This window comes from Lissotriton helveticus, chromosome 8, assembly GCF_964261635.1.
Source record: "Lissotriton helveticus chromosome 8, aLisHel1.1, whole genome shotgun sequence".
Taxonomy (NCBI): domain Eukaryota; kingdom Metazoa; phylum Chordata; class Amphibia; order Caudata; family Salamandridae; genus Lissotriton; species Lissotriton helveticus.
Window position 1 is genome coordinate 1,442,663,240 of NC_136069.1, and position 20,980 is coordinate 1,442,684,219.

Here is a 20,980-nt window from a genome sequence, read left to right on the forward strand (position 1 = left end):
AAGTGGAATCATTATAGCATCATACCGACCCTGAGGAGTTGGAACATCATAACACAAAACACAAAAAATACACTTAATAATTCAATTTTTTTTCCAGAGCCTTTTCTTATGAAAAGTAAATGAAGTTCATAGCACACACGACTGCATCTAACACCCAAGCATATTAAGAAAAACACATGAAAATTACTATAGTGACCTCCCTCTAAAACTCCTCACAAACATCAAGGGGCTTATGCTAACAAAATATCTCATATGTCAGGTCCTTGCCTAAATGTACCCTGGAACTCCTGCACTTGAGGCACCTTCAACACCCTCAGCTGTAGAAACAAAATGCCACCCTCAGATCTTTTGACTGGGTGTGAGTGTTTGATTGATTCAGATGCTCCGTCCATCACCACCCCCTTTTGTACCGCTTTTGGCCGCCATAAGTGTGGCAGGGTATGCTCAGACGTGAGTCCCTTGCTCACTTTGCCACTGGATTCAAGCAAGCCGGGCTGAAGACGGCTGGAATGCCAGAAACCGGTCCTCGGAAGCTTGTTTCCGGTCCAGGGAAGACATGGCTTGGCAGTTCGGGCTGGACTGTTCCCATGAGGCACAGGGTCAGACTGATTTGCAAATAGCCATGTCTGAACTGGGGTGGCAGAGTGGGCTAAAGAACGGTGATGGATTAAACCCAGATCTTTTGACTGGGTGTGAGTGTTTGATTGATTCAGATGCTCCGTCCATCACCACCCCCTTTTGTAACGCTCTTGGACGCCATAAGTGTGGCAGAGTATGCTCAGACGTGAGTCCCTTGCTCACTTTGCCACTGGATTCAAGCAAGCCAGGCTGAAGACGGCTGGAATGCCAGAAACCGGTCCTCGGAAGCTTGTTTCAGGTCCAGGGACGACATGGCTTGGCAGTTCGGGCTGGACTGTTCCCATGAGGCACAGGGTCAGACTGATTTGCATATAGCCATGTCTGAACTGGGGTGGCAGAGTGGGCTAAAGAAAGGTGATGGATTAAACCCAGATCTTTTGACTGGGTGTGAGTGTTTGATTGATTCAGATGCTCCGTCCATCACCACCCCCTTTTGTACCACCCTCATGAAGCTAACACAACATGAGGAGTGCGTTAAACACTTCACACTTATTCAGGGAGTCTCCACTGTGACTATCACCAAAAAAAGCTGAACACAATTTAATCAACATTGAAACACTTCTGAGTGGTAACAATTTTTAATGAAATAAAAAACAGTATGTGATGTACTGTGAGTAACATATATGTCATTACATTTGCAGTGCTCAACATAATGCAGAATGAGGATACTTCTTTTACCTTTAACCTGTCACCAAAACAAGCGCAGGACTTACCAACAGAAGCCCAGGCACCCGAAAAACTTTAAAACAGAAATCCAAGCTCCAGGAGTGCTTTCATTTATGAAACAATAACTCCCCCTCAAAATACTGTATTTGGAACCTAGGAGACTTGAAATGCTCCGGAATGGATCTGTTGCTCTTCTGGCAGTTCTAAAATCCAGTGCTACTCATTGATGGCTGTTTATCCTGGGGCATTAGTTTGGTTGTTATGCACATATTAATAGTCAAAAGACCCCGGGATTATAGTTTGCCAGTCGCTTTAATACAGCTGCATTATGGCCCAGGAAATCTTTATATTTTATTTGATGTTTTTAAGTCAAGCATCTGCCCAGACTCAATTCCTCAAGTATATGTCCTGGCCTGTAAAACTGTTTGCCACCAGGAAGCCCAACAGGCATAACTATGCAGGCCAGCTCCCGATCCACTAGACACCTCTCCTGCCAGTAGCGGAGCAAGGAACTGACCTTCTCTTTGGTGGCTTGCCACAGGACAGCCAATAAACTGCCCCCTATGTGATCCCTCCTCCCACAAAACATGGAGGCCCAGTGGGGTAGAGCCAATAGTGATTCAGATGCATAAATTCTTCAGAGTTACTGTAAAATTAATGTAGATGTAAATTTCGAGTGCTATTCTCTCAGTATTATCCCCTCCTGCAAAATTGCCCCTACCCGAGACAAAAACCCAAATGGGCTGAGCACTATGCTCTTAGGTTGCTGTTACCTCCCTGGAGCCATGGCCCTATCCAGGGGTATTTTTTATTGAAACTTCTCAATGCAGTATAGATGTCTTTGCCAGGTGGCACTGGAAATCCACTGGGTAGTCTTCCTCACGAGAAAGGGAAAAAACACTGCTACCTGGGGCCCTGATGAGCCATTTTAGGTTAGAATTGCTGTGTTTTGCTTTTGATGACAGGCTTCCGCCACCTGAAGGTTTGATTTTAGGCCTGCTGGGCTCTCAATTTGTGGAATCTTCTTGGAGCTTTCTTTTAAATTTGGAGCTCAGAGCTCAGCTCAAAAAGCTCAGAGACTGTCCTCCTGCTCCTTTAGCTCCTCATTCTAATTTCCAAGGCTCTTTTGCAGTTCGAGAGTACAGTTGCTTTCTTCCAGAAACAGGGAGCTATGAAGAACCCACATCCTGCTTTTATGTTGGCACGTCTGGTAATCTCTTTGTTCCAAGGACTTCCTTTAGCAGGACCAACTCCTACAATCTTCTTTATCCCAGAGGGAATTGGGAGTCCGAAGCTGCTGCTCCTGGCCCTGAACACAGGAGTCCAACAGCAACCTTAGAAGTCCTTTTCAGGCAGGGGTTTGTCAGCAAGCACGTCCAATCTCTCTCCTCTGTAGTTCCCTGTTCTTCTTAGAGTTTCTCCATTGTGCAAGGGTTTAAAAGTTCAGATTGAGAGTTCTAGAGAGTGGGTGTCTCTGCCAAATTCAAGGATGCAAAATCAACCCTTCAGTCCTTCTTCACTTCCGGCACAGCATCCTGAGTTTTTTCAAAGCTGGGAAATTCAAGCTAAGCTTAGTCAGTCTCATCCCTCCCAAAGCCTGTAACTCTGTCTTTAATTGACTGAGCACATTGGATTTTCCCTTCAAAACTTCAAAGAGAGCCCTTCTTATGAGTAGTGCTAGAGGTTTGCTCTTGTTTCACCCTGTTTGTCAGTAACTCTGTTCATGCAGTTATGCAGAGTCCTTTCTCATCCTCTCCCTTTAGCAGGCTAATCTCCTTCAAATCTTCCTGATTTCTGGGTAAAGACTTTGGGGTACCTTTCTTGGCCAAGCAGGGTTATTAAAACACCTATCTCTTAAAGAGCTAACTCAAGACAATACTGAAAGACCCATTACACAAGAAGGAGTACAGGTATGAACAAATTAATATTATATTTGCACATGTAATCTATTTAAACATAGAAATTGTTTAAAAAAATGTTTTTCACTAGGCTGAGCCAATAGTAGTTAGTACTATGTCAGCTTAACACCTACAGTGCAAATGCAACAGAGCTTTACAGATCTATAGTGCAGCACTACAGTAAAACACTACACACCTACAACATAGTCAAATTGGCATGATATGTTTTACTTTTTAGAATTACCTTAAAACAATTCTAATATATAAGACCCTCAATAAAAAAAACATAAGAGGCAGGTTCTTCTACAAATGTTAAGACAGTCAATAAACTCATAAATAACATGTAGTGCATTATTGAATTTATGAGCCAATACTACTTTAAAATAACCCATATTAAGCGATTACTGAGATTATTTCCTTTAAAAATGTTTTAAGAAATTTTACAGTACCAGATGTCTTAACTTCTCACATTTTTCAGTGAAGCAGGGTAATATAAATAGCACCCAAGAGGACAATAATAAACCATGCTTAGCTTCTCAGATCACTTTACTTTCTTTCACGCTTGTTTTAGTTTGCTAAATTATGTCAGTTTACTACCATTCATTCTTTTGAAGACAATGCTTGAGAAGTTTGCTGAGCTTTCCATAAAAAAAAATGGTGATATTCTTTTTAGATTTCCAATTAAATTATAAGCTCTGCAATGTCCTAATCATTTTATTCAGGGTCCCATTTGTGACAAGCTACCTGTGTGCAGATACCAGGCTGAATTAAACAGTAGTCCCACTTGGTCAGGCTGCACAGGCATGTGCATACATGTTCATGTGTGACCAGCACAGAGCCTCTTACCCTAGTTGCCCAGGAGTGGACCTTATCTTAAAAGACACACACTGGCCTTTAGAACTCAAATCCATTTTACCAATGTTTACAGTGATTGAGACTCATTCACAGCAGAGGTACTAAAACCAGGTGGCTAAAACCCAGAAAATCAAGAGGCTTTATGCCAGTTCAAATCCACTCTCTCAAAGCACAAAAGAAAGTTAATAAAAACTGAGAAAGGTCTCCAGCTTGGCCTTGCTCAAATACAAAACATACACATTTAGATATGATTCTCTTTCATATCACCACTTGGGCAACACATGACCCTTTCCATCCTTGACTATATTTGGGGGACATACATAACATGGCTTCTCCTCCTTGTCAAAAATAAATCTAGCCACCTGCCACCCCCTAACTATCCTCTGTGCCTTCCTTAGGGTGACCAACTGGCATGGGTGCAAAGTCAGGACAGTGAGGGTAAAAATTCAGGACAAAGGGTAAAAATTCAGGACAAAAATTCCGGACAGGAGGTCAAAATTCAGGACAAAAAGTAAGTTTTTACAGACACATCAGAGGAAGTTGCGCAATAGTATATAAGTAAGTAAACAGACATCCACTTAAGTACAAGTGAAAATGTTTTCAGTATGCGTGCAACTTTAAGCAAATGTGCAGGTCTTTTTGTGGTAACAAAACCGCCCCTCCCCACCTTTCCAGCTCCCAGAGAAAACGCCCGATGCCCGGTCCGGCCAGTCTGGCCTTGCTACCACCCTCCAATGGTGCCCCTCATCTTCACATAGAGCCTCTCTCATGTGTATTTAATTTCTTTTATAGTGCTACTCATCCCAAGTATGTATGGCAGAGTGTCATAGTCCGTTACAACACACACATATTATACAGAGACAATGACTCATATAAATGTGAAAGTCAATGTATAGAAAATGTTGCTTAAGATAATGGGGCTTACAATGTGTAATCATACTTTCATCCATCATTCAGTCTTTCACCATTCTTTCTGTCCGTCCATCTGTGTGCCCATCCATGTCCATATTCAACCATTTACAAACCTGTCATCACGTATCCTTCCATCCATGATTTCACTCATCCATCCCTCCAAACCCCCTTTTACTCATCAATCCATTATCTATCCGTCCATCCACCCTTTCACCCTATCTATCCGTACACGTGCCCATCCATCATATACCTATCCAACCATCCTTTCACTTACTCATTCATCCACCCAGTCAGTCATCCATTCACCCATCCTTCATTTCTCTCTCCATCCCCCTTTCACTTAGCCATCCATCCTTCCATCCACCCACCTATCCATCTACTCATCCACTCATGAATCCATCCAGTGAACCTACCACACACATCCATCCTTTCACTCATTCATCCATCCTTTCTCTCATCCATCCACCCTTTCATTCATCTATCCATCCTTTTGTCCATCTACCCGCCCTTTCACTCACTCATCCAACTTTACATCCACCCTTTTACCCATCCATCCATCCATTCACTCTTTCACTTATCAATTCAGCAATCCATCCACCCATTCACTCGCCCATCATCCAACCTTTCACTCATCCATCCATCATTTCACACATCCATCCATCCATCCATCCATCCATCCATCCATCCATCCATCCACCCACCCGTCCCTTCACTTACTCACTCACCTTTTCACATTAAATATGAGCTGAGCCTTTGTCTGCAGACAGCAGAGACCCATCAAGAACTCCACCCTCGCTGTAGTTCCTAAAGCAAGGGGTGGGGCAGGGCAGAGTTCACTATGTCCCTGCACATAGGCAATCTGAAAAAGTGGAAGGCATGAGTTGTGCATGAAGCACAGTGCCTGGACGTGAGGCGACTGTGACATGGTGTTGTTTCCAGAGCTTTAAGTGGAATTAAAAAAACTAGGGGGGTCTCTCCAAAGGGGGCGTTCGATGTAACTGAGGGTGTGGCTTAAAACCCCTAAGCTAAAAATCTGGGCTTAGCATAATGTGCCGCCAGACTGGTATCTTTGTTGCTTCTGTCATTGCATCCAGTTATATAATACAGGTAACATTACACCTAGAACAAGTAACGTTACACCTGCAACAAGCCAGAAACATTGGCTTTGTCAATGGTTGTAAGTTGCATGAAATAAAAAAACAGCAACCATGGCCTCTTTGAATATAATATTGAAAATGCGAGAGTTCTAAAATGAAGAGAGACTGAAAGAACTATAATCCTTTCCTTTGAACTTTTTGCACCCCTTCCTTTGTTGAACTGGATTATCAGATAGCAGCAGCATGGGCGTTTTTACACTTCCATGCCACAGAATGCCCTACCCTGGACCGAGGCTGGAGGAGGTCACCAAATGCTGTGCCAGCCCAGACTGACCCATTGCCATTCTGTATGTGGCTATCAGCCTGCATACAGAATGACAATGGGCGGAGTGGGGCTGCTCTTGTGCTCACAGGAGTGCGAGGCGCCCCATCACAGCAAGGGAGCTGAGGCCTTTCGCTGGGGAACAGCTCTGATCACTGAAAGGCCTAAAATTACAGACAAAAGGCGTCCGTAGAAGGAATCCTCACGGACAATGGACTTGAGGTCCATTTTACGGACGGTCCGTGAAATTTACTGACGGTTGGTCACCCTAGCCTTCCTTCCCAGCAGCAGCGGTCGTCAGTAGGAGTTACTGAAGTGCGGTGACATGGGCAGGGGGAGGGGCAGGGTGGGGGGTAGTAATGTATGGATTACGGAGTTTTACAGGTAAGTAAACGTTTAAATAAATAAAACAAATGTTATTGCGCGCACTGCATCACATTTGGTGATGTAGTGCACGCAATGAAATTCGTTTTATTTATTTGAATGTTTACTTACCTGTAAAACTCTGTAATCCATACATTACTACCCCCCAACCTGCCCCTCCCCTTGCCCACGTCACCGCCCTGCAGTAACTCCTACTGCCGACCGCTACTGCTTCCCAGCCATGGCAGGTGGAGGTAAGATTAGTGGGGTGTGAGAGAGGGAGTCGTCAGATGACGAGGAGGGAAAATAAAAGAAAGAAAAGAAAAACAATTACATTGCACGCGCTGCATCGCCGAGCAGAAACGCGGCGAGGGCAAGGTAAGTGGTTTTCTTTTTTTCCTATTTTATTTCCCCTCGTCTATCAACTCTCCCCCACCCCGCCTCACTGCTCTTACTTGCACCAGCCGCGTCTGTCCTTTTCCCCATTATCCCGCCCAATACTGCATGCTCTCTGCTCCTCCAGCCCTGCACTGATAGGAGAACCATGCCAGAGTTTTTGTTCACCACTGTTTCTACCTCAGTGCCAGCAGCGGCCCGTGGAGGGAATTACGGTGGGGCAGGGAGGTGGGGAGGGGGAGGGGCAGGGTGGAGGGTGCTAAAATCCGACATATGGATAATTGCAGGTAAGTAAACAATTTAATTAATAAAACGAATTTCGGAGTGCCCCTTGCGTCGCAAAATGCGATGCAGTGCGCGCTACGAAATTAGTTTTATTAATTAAATTGTTTACTTACCTGCAATTATCCATATGCCGGTTTTTAGCACCCTCAAGTTCAAGTTCAGGCATTTATATAGCGCACTACTCACCCAGAGGGTCTCAAGGCGCTAGGGGGAGGGGTTCACTGTTTATCGAATAGCCATGTTTTCAGTTCTTTTCTGAAGGAGATGTGATTCTGAGTGAGGCGGAGGTGGGTGGGGAGTGAGTTCCAGGTCTTGGCAGCCAGGAAGGAGAAGGATCTGCCACCCATGGTGGTTTTTCGGATGCGCGGGACTGCGGCGAGGGCTTGATTGGATGATCTTAGTTGGCGGGTGGGATAGTAGAAGGACAGTCGGGTGTTGAGGCATTCGGGTCCTAGATTATAAAGGGCCTTGTGTGCGTGGGTAAGAAGGCGGAAAGTAATTCTTTTTTTGACGGGAAGCCAGTGGAGGTTTTTTAAGTGACCGGTGATGTGCTCTTGGCGCGGGATGTCTAATATGAGTCTCGCTGATGCGTTTTGGATGCGCTGGAGCTTTTTCTGCAATTTTGTTGTAATTCCGGCGTAGAGTGTGTTGCCATAGTCCAGTCGACTCGTGACCAGTGCATGGGTGACAGTCTTTCTTGTTTCGAGGGGGATCCAGCGGAAGATCTTTTTGAGAATGCGAAGGACGTTGAAGCAGGAGGACGATACGGCGTTGACTTGTCTGGACATTGAGAGAGAGGAGTCTAGAATGAAGCCAAGGTTACGTGCATGGTCTGTGGGTGTGGGCGCTGATCCCAAAGCGGAAGGCCACCAGGAGTCGTCCCAAGCTGAGGGGGAGGATCCTAGGATGAGCACCTCCGTTTTGTCTGAGTTGAGTTTTAAGCATCTCTGTTTCATCCATTCGGCTACTTCTTTCATACCTTCGTGAAGGTTGTTTTTGGCGGTGTTGGGGTCTTTGGTGAGGGAAAGGATTAGCTGGGTGTCGTCGGCGTAGGAGATGATGTTGAGGTTGTGTTGACGTGCGATGGAGGTGAGGGGACTCATGTAGACGTTGAAGAGGGTGGGACTGAGTGAGGAGCCTTGAGGTACGCCGCAGATGACTTCGGTGGGCTCTGAGTAGAAAGGGGGGAGTCGGACTCTCTGGGTTCTCCCGGCTAGGAACGAGATGATCCAGTCCAAGGCTTTTCCTTGTATGCCGATGTTGTTGAGGCGTTGTATGAGGGTGTTGTGACAGACAGTGTCGAAGGCGGCGGAGAGGTCGAGTAGAATGAGGGCCACTGTTTCACCGTTGTCCAGGAGTGCTCGGATGTCGTCGGTCGCCGCAATGAGGGCGGTTTCGGTGCTGTGTTTGGCTCGCAAGCCGTTCTGTGAGGGATCCAGGGAGTTGTTGGATTCAAGGAAGGCTGCGAGTTGGCTATTGACAGCTTTCTCGATAACTTTGGCCGGGAAAGGGAGGAGGGAAATGGGTCGGTAGTTTTTCAGTTCTGAGGGGTCTGCTGTTGGTTTTTTCAGAAGGGCGCTGAGTTCGGCGTGTTTCCATATTTCTGGAAAGGTGGCGGAGTTGAAGGAGCAGTTAATGACATCGCGGAGTTGGGGAGCGATGATGGAGTCAGCTTTGTTGAAGATGTAGTGGGGACAGGGGTCAGAAGGTGAGCCAGAGTGGATTGAGTTCATGAGGCGAATGGTGTCTTCAATGGTGATTGGGTTCCAGGAGTTGAGGTAGTTAGTTGGAGGGGTGGGATCTGTAGGGGGTGGGGTGAGTTGGTCATTGGGAGTATTCTTGAAGCTGTTGTGGATGTCGGCAATTTTGTTGTAGAAGAAGGAGGATAGCGCATCGCAGAGGTCTTGGGAGTTAGTGATGTCGTTGGATGCTGCGGGAGGGTTGGTGAGTTCTTTGACGATATTGAAGAGTTCCTTGCTGTTATGAGAATTGTTGTCGAGACGGTCCTTAAATGCTGATTTCTTGGCGGATCGAATCAGTTGGTGGTGTTTGCGGGTGGCTGTCTTGAGGGAGGCCATGTTGTCTGAGGTTGGTTCTTTTCTCCAATTCTTCTCCAGGGTGCGGCATGTCTTCTTGGATTTTTTAAGGTCATCATTGAACCAGGGAGCCTTTTTGCTGGATGATTTCAACTGGTGTTTTTTCAGGGGTGCTAGTTCGTCCGCACTGTGGGTAATCCATTGCCTGAGGTTGGTGGCCGCTTGGTCTGGGTCCGTTGCTAGGGTGGGAGTGTTTTGGCTGAGTGATGTGAGGAGTTGGTCGGTGGTGATTTTGTTCCATTTTCTTCGGGGAATGGGTTGTGGACGGTTGTGGGTCAGGGTTGTTTTGTAGCTGAAGTGAACACAGCTGTGATCCGTCCAGTGGAGAGCTGTAGTGTGATCGAAGGAGATGTGCTTGCTGGAGGTGAAGATAGGGTTGAGCGTGTGTCCGGCTGCGTGAGTGGGGGTGTCAACAAGTTGTTTGAGTCCGAGATTGGACAGGTTGTCCAGAAGGGTGATGGTGTTGTTGTCGAGAATGTTGTCAAGGTGGTAGTTGAGGTCTCCTAGAAGAATGTAGTTCTCGGAGGCGAGGGCGTGCGGGCTGACGAAGTCAGTGATGTCGTCGCTGAATTGAGATCGGGTGCCTGGGGGCCTGTAAATGAGGGTTCCTCTAAGGGTGGTCCTGGGGTCGGTGTGGATCTGAAAGTGGAGGTGCACCCTCCACCCTGCCTCACCCCCTCCCCGCCCCCCTGCCCCACCGTAACTCCCTCCACGAGCCGCGGCTGCTCAATGCAGTGAAATAACCAATTTTGAATCTTCACATTCACGGCAGCAGGGCTCGGTGAGAGCGTTGCATAGCAAATACAGTCATGATGGTGCAACGTTTATGCAGTGGAAACATACTTTGATCCAATGTAACTATGATCTGATGGGTGCAATTAGTTAATGTTGGCATACTTTCACTTCAATCAATCAATCTATCAATCAATCAATCAATGCCATTATATAGCGCACTACTCACCCGGAGGGTCTCAAGGCGCTGGGGGGGGGGGGTCCGCTACTGCTCGAACAGCCAGGTCTTGAGTTGCTTCCTGAAGGCGAGGTGGTCCTGGGTCAGGCGGAGGTGGTTCGGGAGGGAGTTCCATGTCTTGGCGGCGAGGTAGGAGAAGGACCGTCCCCCTGTGGTGGCTCTTCGGATGCGGGGGACGGCGGCGAGGGCGTGGCTGGTCGATCGAAGCTGGCGTTTGGGAGCGTAGAATTTGAGGCGGCTGTTGAGGTATCCTGGGCCCTGGTTGTGTAGGGCTTTGTGTGCGTGGGTGAGGAGTCGGAAGGTGATTCTCTTGTTGACTGGGAGCCAGTGCAGGTCTCTCAGGTGTCCGGAGATGTGGCTGCGACGGGGGATGTCCAGAATGAGTCGTGCTGAGGCGTTCTGGATCCGCTGGAGTCTCTTCTGGAGTTTGGCGGTGGTTCCGGGGTAGAGGGAGTTGCCGTAGTCCAGACGGCTGGTGACGAGGGCCTGGGTGACCGTCTTCCTGGTCTCGGTGGGGATCCACCGGAAGATCTTGCGTAGCATGCGTAGGATGTTGAAGCACGACGAGGAGACGGCGTTGACTTGTCTGGTCATGGAGAGGGAGGAGTCCAGGATGAAGCCCAGGTTGCGTGCGTGGTCTGTAGGTTTGGGTGCGCTGCCTATGGCGGGGGGCCACCAGGAGTCGTCCCAGGCGGAGGGTGAGGATCCCAGGATGAGGACTTCCGTCTTGTCCGAGTTCAGTTTCAGGCGGCTGTTCTTCATCCATTCGGCTACCTCTTTCATCCCTTCGTGAGAGTTGGCTCTGGCGGTGGCGGGGTCGTTGGTGAGGGAGAGAATCAGCTGGGTGTCGTCGGTGTAGGAGATGATGTTGAGGTTGTGCTGGCATGCGATGTCTGCGAGGGGGCTCATGTAGACGTTGAAGAGGGTTGGACTGAGCGAGGAGCCTTGAGGGACGCCGCAGATGACTTCGGTGGCTTCAGATCTGAACGGGGGGAGGCGGACTCTCTGTGTCCTTCCGGCGAGGAAGGAGATGATCCACTCCAGTGCCTTCTCCTGAATTCCGACGTTGCTGAGTCACTCCACTAGTGTTCGGTGGCAGACGGTGTCGAAGACCGCGGAGAGGTCTAGGAGGATGAGGTCTGCTGTTTCTCCGTTGTCAAGCAGTGCTCGGATGTCATCGGTGGCTGCGATCAGGGCGGTCTCGGTGATGTGGTTGGCCCGGAAGCCAGACTGCGAGATGTCGAGGGATCCGTTCGTCTCGAGGAAGGCGGCCAGCTGCTTGTTGACGGTCTTCTCGATGACTTTTGCAGGAAACTGGAGCAGCGAGATGGGGCGGTAGTTCTTGAGGTTGGTGGGGTCGGCTGATGGCTTTTTTAGAAGAGCGCTGAGTTCGGCGTGCTTCCAGCTCTCCGGGAAGGTAGCGGTGTCGAAGGAGGTGTTGATGATGTCCCGCAGGTGGGGTGCGATGACAGCGTCGGCCTTGTTGAAGACGTGGTGAGGGCAGGGGTCAGTAGGAGATCCGGAGTGGATGGAGTTCATCGTGCGGACGGTGTCTTCGGTGCTGATCGGGGTCCAGGCGCGGAGGGTGGTTGTGGGGGGCGGTGGTTCAGTCGTGGCGAGCATCGGTTGAGTGCTGAAGCTGTTGTGTATGTCCGTGATCTTGTTGTGGAAGTAGGAGGCGAGGGAGTTGCAGAGGTCTTGCGAAGGGGTGATGTCGTTGTTTCCGGCGTTGGGGTTGGAGAGCTCTTTAACGATGTTGAAGAGTTCCTTGCTGTTGTGTGCGTTGTTGTCCAGTCGTTCCTTGAAAGCGGTTTTCTTGGTGGCGTGGATGAGTTGGTGGTGTTTTCGGGTGGCGAGCTTGAGGGCAGTCATGTTGTCCGGTGTTGGGTCTCTGCGCCAGGTTCTCTCGAGGGCTCGGCAGTTCTTCTTGGAGCTCTTGAGTTCGTCGGTGAACCATGGGGCTTTCTTGCTACCGGGTCTGCTAGGCGGGGTCTTCAGGGGGGCGAGGTCGTCTGCGCAGTTGCTGATCCACTTCGCGAGGTTAGTGGCCGCCTGGCTTGGGTTCGTTGCGCTGGTGGGAGGGTTCATGCTCAGGGAGGTCGCGAGCTGGTCGGCTGTGATCTTGTTCCAGCTCCTGCGTGCAACCTGTTGCTGGTGGTGGTGGATCGTGGTCCTACTGAAGCTGAAGTGGACGCAGCTGTGGTCCGTCCAGTGGAGTCCGGTGGCGTGGCTGAAGGCGATGTCCTTGCTGGATGAGAACACGGGGTCGAGTGTGTGTCCGGCGTAGTGGGTGGGGGTGGTCCCCAGCTGCTTGAGACCGAGGTTGGAGAGGTTGTCCAGCAGGGTGGTGGTGTTGCGGTCGTTGTTGTTCTCCAGGTGGAAGTTGAGGTCCCCGAGGAGGATGTAGTCAGCGGAGAGGAGGGCGTGCGGGCTGATGAAGTCGGCGATGTCTTCGCTGAATTGTGTGCGTGGTCCCGGGGGTCTGTAGATGAGGGTGCCTCTGAGGGTGGTCTTGGGGTTGACGTGGACCTGGAAGTGCAGGTGTTCGGCGGGTGCGAGGGTGTCGTCGGTGTTGGTCGTGATGCGGATGGTGTTCCTGTGAATGATGGCGATGCCTCCTCCGGTCTGGTTGCAGCAGTCCCTCCGGATGATCTTGTAGCCGTCTGGGATGGCGATGGCGATGTCGGGCGCTGAAGAGGCGTTCATCCAGGTTTTCGTGAGGAAGGCGACGTCTGGTGAGGTTGTGTCGAGCAGGTTCCAGAGCACGACGGCGTGTCTGTGGACGGAGCGGGTGTTGAGCAGGATGCATTTCAGGTGGCTGCTGCTGTTGCTCGGCTTGGTCTTGGTCGGTGCAGGAGTAGTGCAGGGCCGGATGCAGGTGAACTTGCAGGCGTTGCAGCAGAAGGGTCCGTGGGTGCGTCTCGGGGTGGCACGGTAGCATCCCGGGATTCGGCCGGTGTTGAGTGCATTGAGGGTGGCGGCGTTGTAGATCCGGCGGGTGGGCTGGGGTCTGCGAGGGCAAGGGGTCCTGGCACCGGGCGCGGTCCAGGCACGGACGGGTGCAGACGGGCTTACCTTTGGCGCACCTTCGGCGCTCATTCGGTGCTCCCGCTGCGCGCGCCCGCTGCGCGGTCACTCTGGGGGCGTCATAAGAAGGGGGACATGAGGGCGGGTCAGCTGGGCGGCGGGAGCGGCTCGGCCAATGGGCCGGTGGTGGGCGGGGCCTGTGGCGAGCAGCGGCGGGAACTGGCGAGCGGGCGGCTCTGCTGTGGCTGGGCCGCTCGGGGGACCAGGGGGTCGTCGGTGGCGGGAAAAATGCGGCAAGGCTGGCAGGCAGGAGCAAGGCTGGCTGGCAAGGCTGGCTGGCAGGAGCAGGAGGCGGCAGGAGGAGCGAGGGGGTGACCCGGCCTGGTGAAAGGCGCAGCGGTCACTCCCGAGCACTCCTAGCTGTCCCCTTAAGAAGGGGGACGTGAGGGCGGGTCAGCTGGGCAGCGGGAGCGGCTCGGCCAATGGGCCGGTGGTGGGCGGGGCCTGTGGCGAGCAGCGGCGGGAACTGGCGAGCGGGCGGCTCTGCTGTGGCTGGGCCGCTCGGGGGACCAGGGGGGCGTCGGTGGCGGGAAAAATGCGGCAAGGCTGGCAGGCAGGAGCAAGGCTGGCTGGCAAGGCTGGCTGGCAGGAGCAGGAGGCGGCAGGAGGAGCGAGGGGGTGACCCGGCCTGGTGAAAGGCGCAGCGGTCACTTCCTAAATTATAACTCTAAGGGCTAGATGTAGGTAGCCAAATACCGGTCGTAACAGCCGATTTCGGGCGTTACCGACCGGTATTTGGCTTTTGACATGTAGGTGGCTCGGATTTTACCGAATCGGTATATTTACCGATTCGGTAAATTTACCGCTTCGGTATTTTTCCGAATCGGTAAATATACCGATTCTGTTAATCCATATGTAGGTGGCACAGTTTGCAGTGCCACAGGCCCTTAGGAATTCTTATTTTACCACCCAATCCTATTGGGTGGTAAAATACCGAATTCCAGTGTACATGCACATCTGTGCATGTACACCTCTGCCATGTGACACACAGACATGCCCTTAGGGCATGTATGTGTGCCACATGGCACACAAGCCTGCAATTGGGGTGCTACAGGGTGTCAAAGTGACACCCCGTTCCACCTGCCAGCATTCGGTATTTACCGATTCTGTAAATACAGAATCGGTATTTCCCATTGATTCCTACGGGCTTCAAGGCCCATAGGAATCAATGGGAAATACCGATTCGGTATTTACTGAATCGGTAAATACCGAATCTTACAGAATCGGTAATTGTGAAATTAAAATTACCTACATCTGCCTACTTCCAATTTACCTACTCTTAAATACCGAATCGGTATGATTCGGTATTTAAGAGTAGGTAAATCGGAATTACCTACATCTGGCCCTAAATCAGGAATAAATAGCTAATCTCACATCTAAACTCATCAGCAGTAGTCTCTCACTATGCAGAACATTAGCATAAAATTACTGATTCTCTTCTAATTTATCATTTCATCACTCTTGTATCATTCTATCTTTCCTGCCTTTAGGTTTTATTCTAGAAGGAATAGTTGCTAACAGAATACAATAAAATGAGGGAAGTGGTTTTATTCTAGAAGGAATAGTTGCTAACAGAATAAAATAAAATGAGGGAAGTGGCTGTTCAAATAGTAACACTTATTCATTTATAAACTTGCTATGGTAATGGGAACATATTTCTGACAAGCTACAGTGTAGCGATCCTATCTTCATAGACTTAAACGACTCCAGAAGGTGGCCGTGCTGTTTGTGTGAATTATGAACCTGAATGGATGTGTAAATATTCATAGTGTCTCTGCACAATTGTGCAAACATTAAAAATGCTGTATAGCAGCTGCCTTTTCGACTTCAGACAGTGCATTATAAATAAAGAATTACAAATAAATTATGGAGCAGGAAACTTGCAGTTACAAGAGGCTACAAAAGTGAGGGTTTTGTGATAGAAAAATGCCACAGCTCCACATATTGTATTCTTGTAAGGTTGTTAATACACCTGCTCTTCACCTCAAAATTGATTCTGCATAATTCCTTTTTCCATGTAACTTCACTATCCCTCTGACTCGATGCTCAGTACATCCATAAAGGATAAAATCAACACATGTGTATGTTTATAGGTGTTTGTTGATTGATATTTGCTCTTTAACTACAAGGTTCTTATCACGGATTAATAGTTTCATATCTCTATTATCAAGGGTATTGGTCCCTAGGTGCTATGTAACTAAGAGTCTTTGCCATCTTTGCCATTGTCTGCTGTAAGGCATTGTTGAAATTGTTTGGGAAATTTCCAATGTTGAAATTATATGCATTTAATTAGCAAAAGGGTCATATTATTTTCCGAGTAACCAAAGGGCTGCAACAGAGAAATTGTCAACACCCGATAATTTTTCAATATGTAATCTCGAGATTACGGCCCCGATGTAGGTAAAATAGATTTACCGATTTTTAATTACCGAATGTTACCGATTCGGTAATTAAAAATCGGTAAATCTAAGGGGTGGATATGTAGGAACATCCAGATGTTCCTTTTACCGAATCGGTAAATATCTGTATTTACCGATTCGGTAAATACCGACCGGTAAAGCCCCATTCTTTCCTATGGGCTTTGAATGGGGCATTACCAGTCGGTATTTACCGAATCGGTAAATACCGATTTTGACAAGGGTGCAGGGGGTGTCACTTTGACACCCTCTAGCACCCCCAAAAAAGATTCGGGGGCCATGTGGCAGGCATACCTGCCCTAAGGGCAGGTCTGCCTGTCATATGGCACAGGTGTGCATGCACACATGTGCATGCACACCGGAATCGGTATTTTACCATCAAATATATTTGATGGTAAAATACCGATTCGGTAAGGGTTGTGGGACTCAGAAGAGTCCCACCTACATATCAAAATTACCGAATAGGTATAAATACAGATTCGGTATTTCACAGAATCGGTAAATTTACCGATCGGTAAATTTACCGATTCTGTGAAATATGTGGCCCTACATACCATTTACTGAATACCGGTCGGTAACGGCCGAAAATACCGATTTTCGGCCGTTACCGACCGACCTACATCGGGCCCTACATTCTTCATTTCTGTCTTTAGTATTTGACATTTTTAGCTCTTTATTTTCATATTGAAATAAAAGATGGGATTTGCAATTCACTTAAAGTTCGGTCATTTTTCTTCCTGGTTGCATTAATTTGCCAAAGCAATTCTTTATAGAAAGACAAGAACGCTTAATTTGCGCCTTTATTCTCTCAGAGGGGAGTGAGTGAATTATTTATTTTTCAATTTTTGTTTTTTGTTTCTATAAGCCAATAGTTTCCAATTATAGTTATATAGTTACATCTATATAGATTATAGACCTGGGTGATATTACCATCTGGGTCTGGTTGCTCAGTGGACTAATGCAACCACGGCAGGGGCTTGTGTTTGATCTCATGGTCATAGGCTCAAATCTCGGCGGGCCCGCTCAGCCTTTCATCCATCTGAGGTCCATACAATGAGTAACATGAAGTTTGGTAAGAATAAACATGTTATTCAGTGCCAAGACACCCAGGGGCATATTCACAAGGAGCTATCACTGAATTAACGTTACTTTATCGCAGCCAAAGTCGTGATAAATTTACCCCAACATTAACAAGCAGGTGCTAACAGCCCACAGCACCAGTTCACCCACTATAGCAGCTGCAAAAAACATTGCCACAGAGGACATCCAAAACTATCACTAATGAGATGCAGAGTAGGCATTCCAGTGCAAAAACCTGCGACAACACCACAGCTCAACATTCACAACGACCAGATTGGCGATAATTTATTTATTTATTTTTTATTTTTACCATTTATTAAGCGCACTGTTACCGGGCGGGTGTCCTGGCGCTGAAATGATGTGCTTTCTCCATGCGATGTTAGTCCCTATAGATTGAAAAGCCATGTTTTAATGTTCTTCCTAAATGTCATTAGGTCAGTGCTTTGTTTTAGGGGGAGGGGCATTTTATTCCAGATACCAGCTGCTCCGGAGATAAAACTGCGACCTCCCCATCGAACTTTCCTAATACGATCAGTCTTGACAAGCCATTTATTGGATGATCTTAAATGTCGACCTGGCTTGTACAGCTGGAAGTGTTGTTGAAGGAAAGACGGACCTAGTCCATTCACTGCCTTGAACACTATGCACAGTGCTTTGAACATCATACGTTTCCGTACTGGGAGCCAGTGCAATTTGCTCAGTTCCCCAGAGACGGAGGCAAACTTGGGTAGACCCGTAATTAAGCGGACAGCAGCATTTTGCAGCGTCTGTAGCTTGTTCAAGATCCCTTGCTGTGCTTGTAAATACAGACTATTGCAGTAATCGAGGCGTGACAGCACTAATGCTGTCACGACAGTTTTCCTACTGCTAATGGAGAGAAAGGGGAGAATTTTCCTTATTGTTTTTATTATCCAGTGGACCGAGGATGAGAGGGCATTGACTTGTGCTTTAAAAGTAAGTTGGTTGTCAATGAGTACCCCTAGATTTTTTACTGTCGTGGCGGGTATGGGAGGTTCTCCCATTTCTTGAGGCCACCAGTTGGGGGTCCATAAGTTGGTCTCATTGCCAAAGAGAAGAACCTCTGTCTTCGAGGAGTTCAGTTTAAGGCAATTCCTAGCCATCCATGAGCTTACTGCGATCATACAGTCCTGAAATCTTGCTGCTGTTCCCTCCTCTCGACCCGGGAGCAGAGATACCACAATTTGTGTATCATCTGCATAAGATGTAAGTTCAAAGCCAAATGACCGAATCACCGGGGCGAGGGAGGAGATGTATATATTAAAGAGGGTAGGGCTCAGGGAGGAGCCCTGAGGAACCCCTCCTGGGAGTGTAAAAGGAGTGGATTCAAAATCTCCCAGGGCAACCACCTGAACCCTGTCCGAGAGGAAAGATTTCAGCAAGCTCAGCGCGACTCCCCGCACTCCGCAGCCCTCAAGGCGGTCCACCAAAATACTATGGTGGACCGTATCGAAGGCCGCGGACAGATCGAGAAGCACCAAGACCGCCCGTCCGCCCACATCCATCACCTTCCTAATTTCTTCAGTGGACTTAATAAGGGCAGTCTCAGTGCTGTGGCCCTCCCTAAATCCATGTTGCGCCATGTCAAGCCCCCGAGAGGATCTGAGGAAATCACAGAGCTGAGCATTCATGGCCCTCTCAATAAGCTTGGCCGGCAATGGAAGTCTAGCTATGGGCCGGTAACTATTGGGATCTGAGATGTCTAAAGTGGCTTTTTTAAGCAAAGGTGCGATGGAGACCTGCTTCCAACACAATGGATATTCTCCTCCTTTAAACATCGTGTTAAAAACTTCAGTCAGCATAACTGAGATGGGAGTGGCTGCAAGATGGGCCACAGCAGCTGGACAGGGATCGTGGGGTGAGCCTGATTTAGTTTTTAGTAATAACTTTATAGTTTCTTCTACTTTTACTGGGCTAAACTCCACGAATTCCGAGGGCTGTGAGTTCTTTTGCATGGGCTTATGAGTTCTCTCACTGAGAGTGAGCCTCACTTGATGTTCCAGGGCGGTGAATATTTGCTCTACCTTTCCCAAGAAGAATTTTGCAAGAGTCTCGCATAGCTCCAGACTAGGGGGAATAGTGACTGATTTCAAAGTACTTAGATTAGTCACAGTTTTAAAAAGTTCTTGAGAGGAATTCTTCGCGATCTCAATTTTTGCGGAAAAATAAACGCTTTTTGCCTTTTTAATCATTCCTTTGTATGTCTTAAGTCTGGCATTGAGTATCATTTTGTCTGCCTTTGAATATTTTGTGCGCCATTGGCGCTCTAGTTTTTTACACGACACCTTATAATCGCGTAGTTCCTCGGTGAACCAAGGGGCAGAAGGTATTATACGCGTTGGGCGGCAGAGTTTGGGCTGGACTAGGGAGGTACAGGCTTGATCTAACCAATTTGTATAGCTTTCAGCTGCTTCATTTATATCCGTAGGTGGCAAGAAAGTGGAGGCTAACAAATAGTCCTCCAATGCTTTGCCATCCAAATCCTTCCAGAGCCTACAGAGCTTGGCAGGCTTTCTGTTTTTTTTGGCTCTATTGGGCTCGAGCGGTTGGATTTTAAAAAGGACTACTGAGTGATCCGACCAGGCTAAAGGCTCTACAAGGCTGAAATGGAGGTCTGGATTATTTGTGAAAATACCGTCCAGGGTATGTCCCTTGACGTGTGTGGCTCCACTTACCACCTGAATCAATCCAGCCGCGAGCATTGCATCGGCTAGGGATGCAGTATCAGGGTCTGAGTCTTCCTCTAGATGAAAATTAAAATCGCCTAGCATGGTGAAAGACTTCACGCAGAGAGCTGCTTCCAGATAGGTGCCTACCTCATTTAAGAATTGGTTTCTGGAGCCTGGTGGCCTATATAGGAGGCAGCCTTGGAAGGTGCAGTGGTTGGAGATGGAAAACTTAAACCCCAGTGCTTCAGACGACTGTGAAGTCACTGTCTGAAATGTGCCTTGGAGCGAGGCATGATAAATAATGGCGATCCCGCCCCCTCTTTGACCTGTTCTATCTTGAACACGACAACAGTAACCTGTAGGTGTAGCTTTGACCAAGTCCGGACCTGAAGCCGCGTCCGTCCAGGTCTCTGTGATAAATACAATTTTTGCCCTTCTCTCTAAAATTAGGTCAGCACAGTCAATGCTGTGTTTAACCAGAGATCTGGCATTAAATAGGATACAGTTAATAATATCATCTTCTCCATACTGTTTGACGTTATGGGGAACGGTTAGGGCCTTAATTGGTGTCCACAAGATGTCCGGTAAACAAGAACGGCAGACTCCACAGACCTTTAGATTGACAGGCTTATCGTTACCTGGGATTATGCGTCGACAGTCAACTTGATTCGCTCCCTTAAGGCTCAAAAGTTGATCGCGGCTGTAAACCATCCTTGCGTGTATATTTAGGTTTAATTGACCAGGGGTCCTGGCACTGGGCGCTGAGCTGGCGCTGACGGGCGCAGACGGGCTTGCCTTAGGCGCGCCTTCGGCGCGCCGTCGGCGCGCCCGCTGCGCCCGCCCGCTGCGCGGACGGGAGGTGGTCGTCTTTAAATCCAGGGTGGAGGGGGGGCGTGAAGCGTCCAACTGCTGGACCGCTCCCGTATTCCTCTCCCAAGATGGCGTCACCCCTCGTAGCTTCCCGGCGTCAGCCCTGGATCGGCTGAGCCGGTCAAGAAGTGGCTGTCAAGTGCCTCGGGGCGACGTGAGTCTCGCGCCGAGGAAACAGCAATGCCAACAATTAAAACGCACAGTTTAAAATATTTACAACGTTTAAAAATAACAATGTGGCAATCAGTCTAATTAGTGCCCGAGGGCGAAAGGGAAAGATGGAGAACCCCCGGCTTCCGCCTCAGGGGTGAAAATAATCAAATCTGGGTGCAGATAGGGG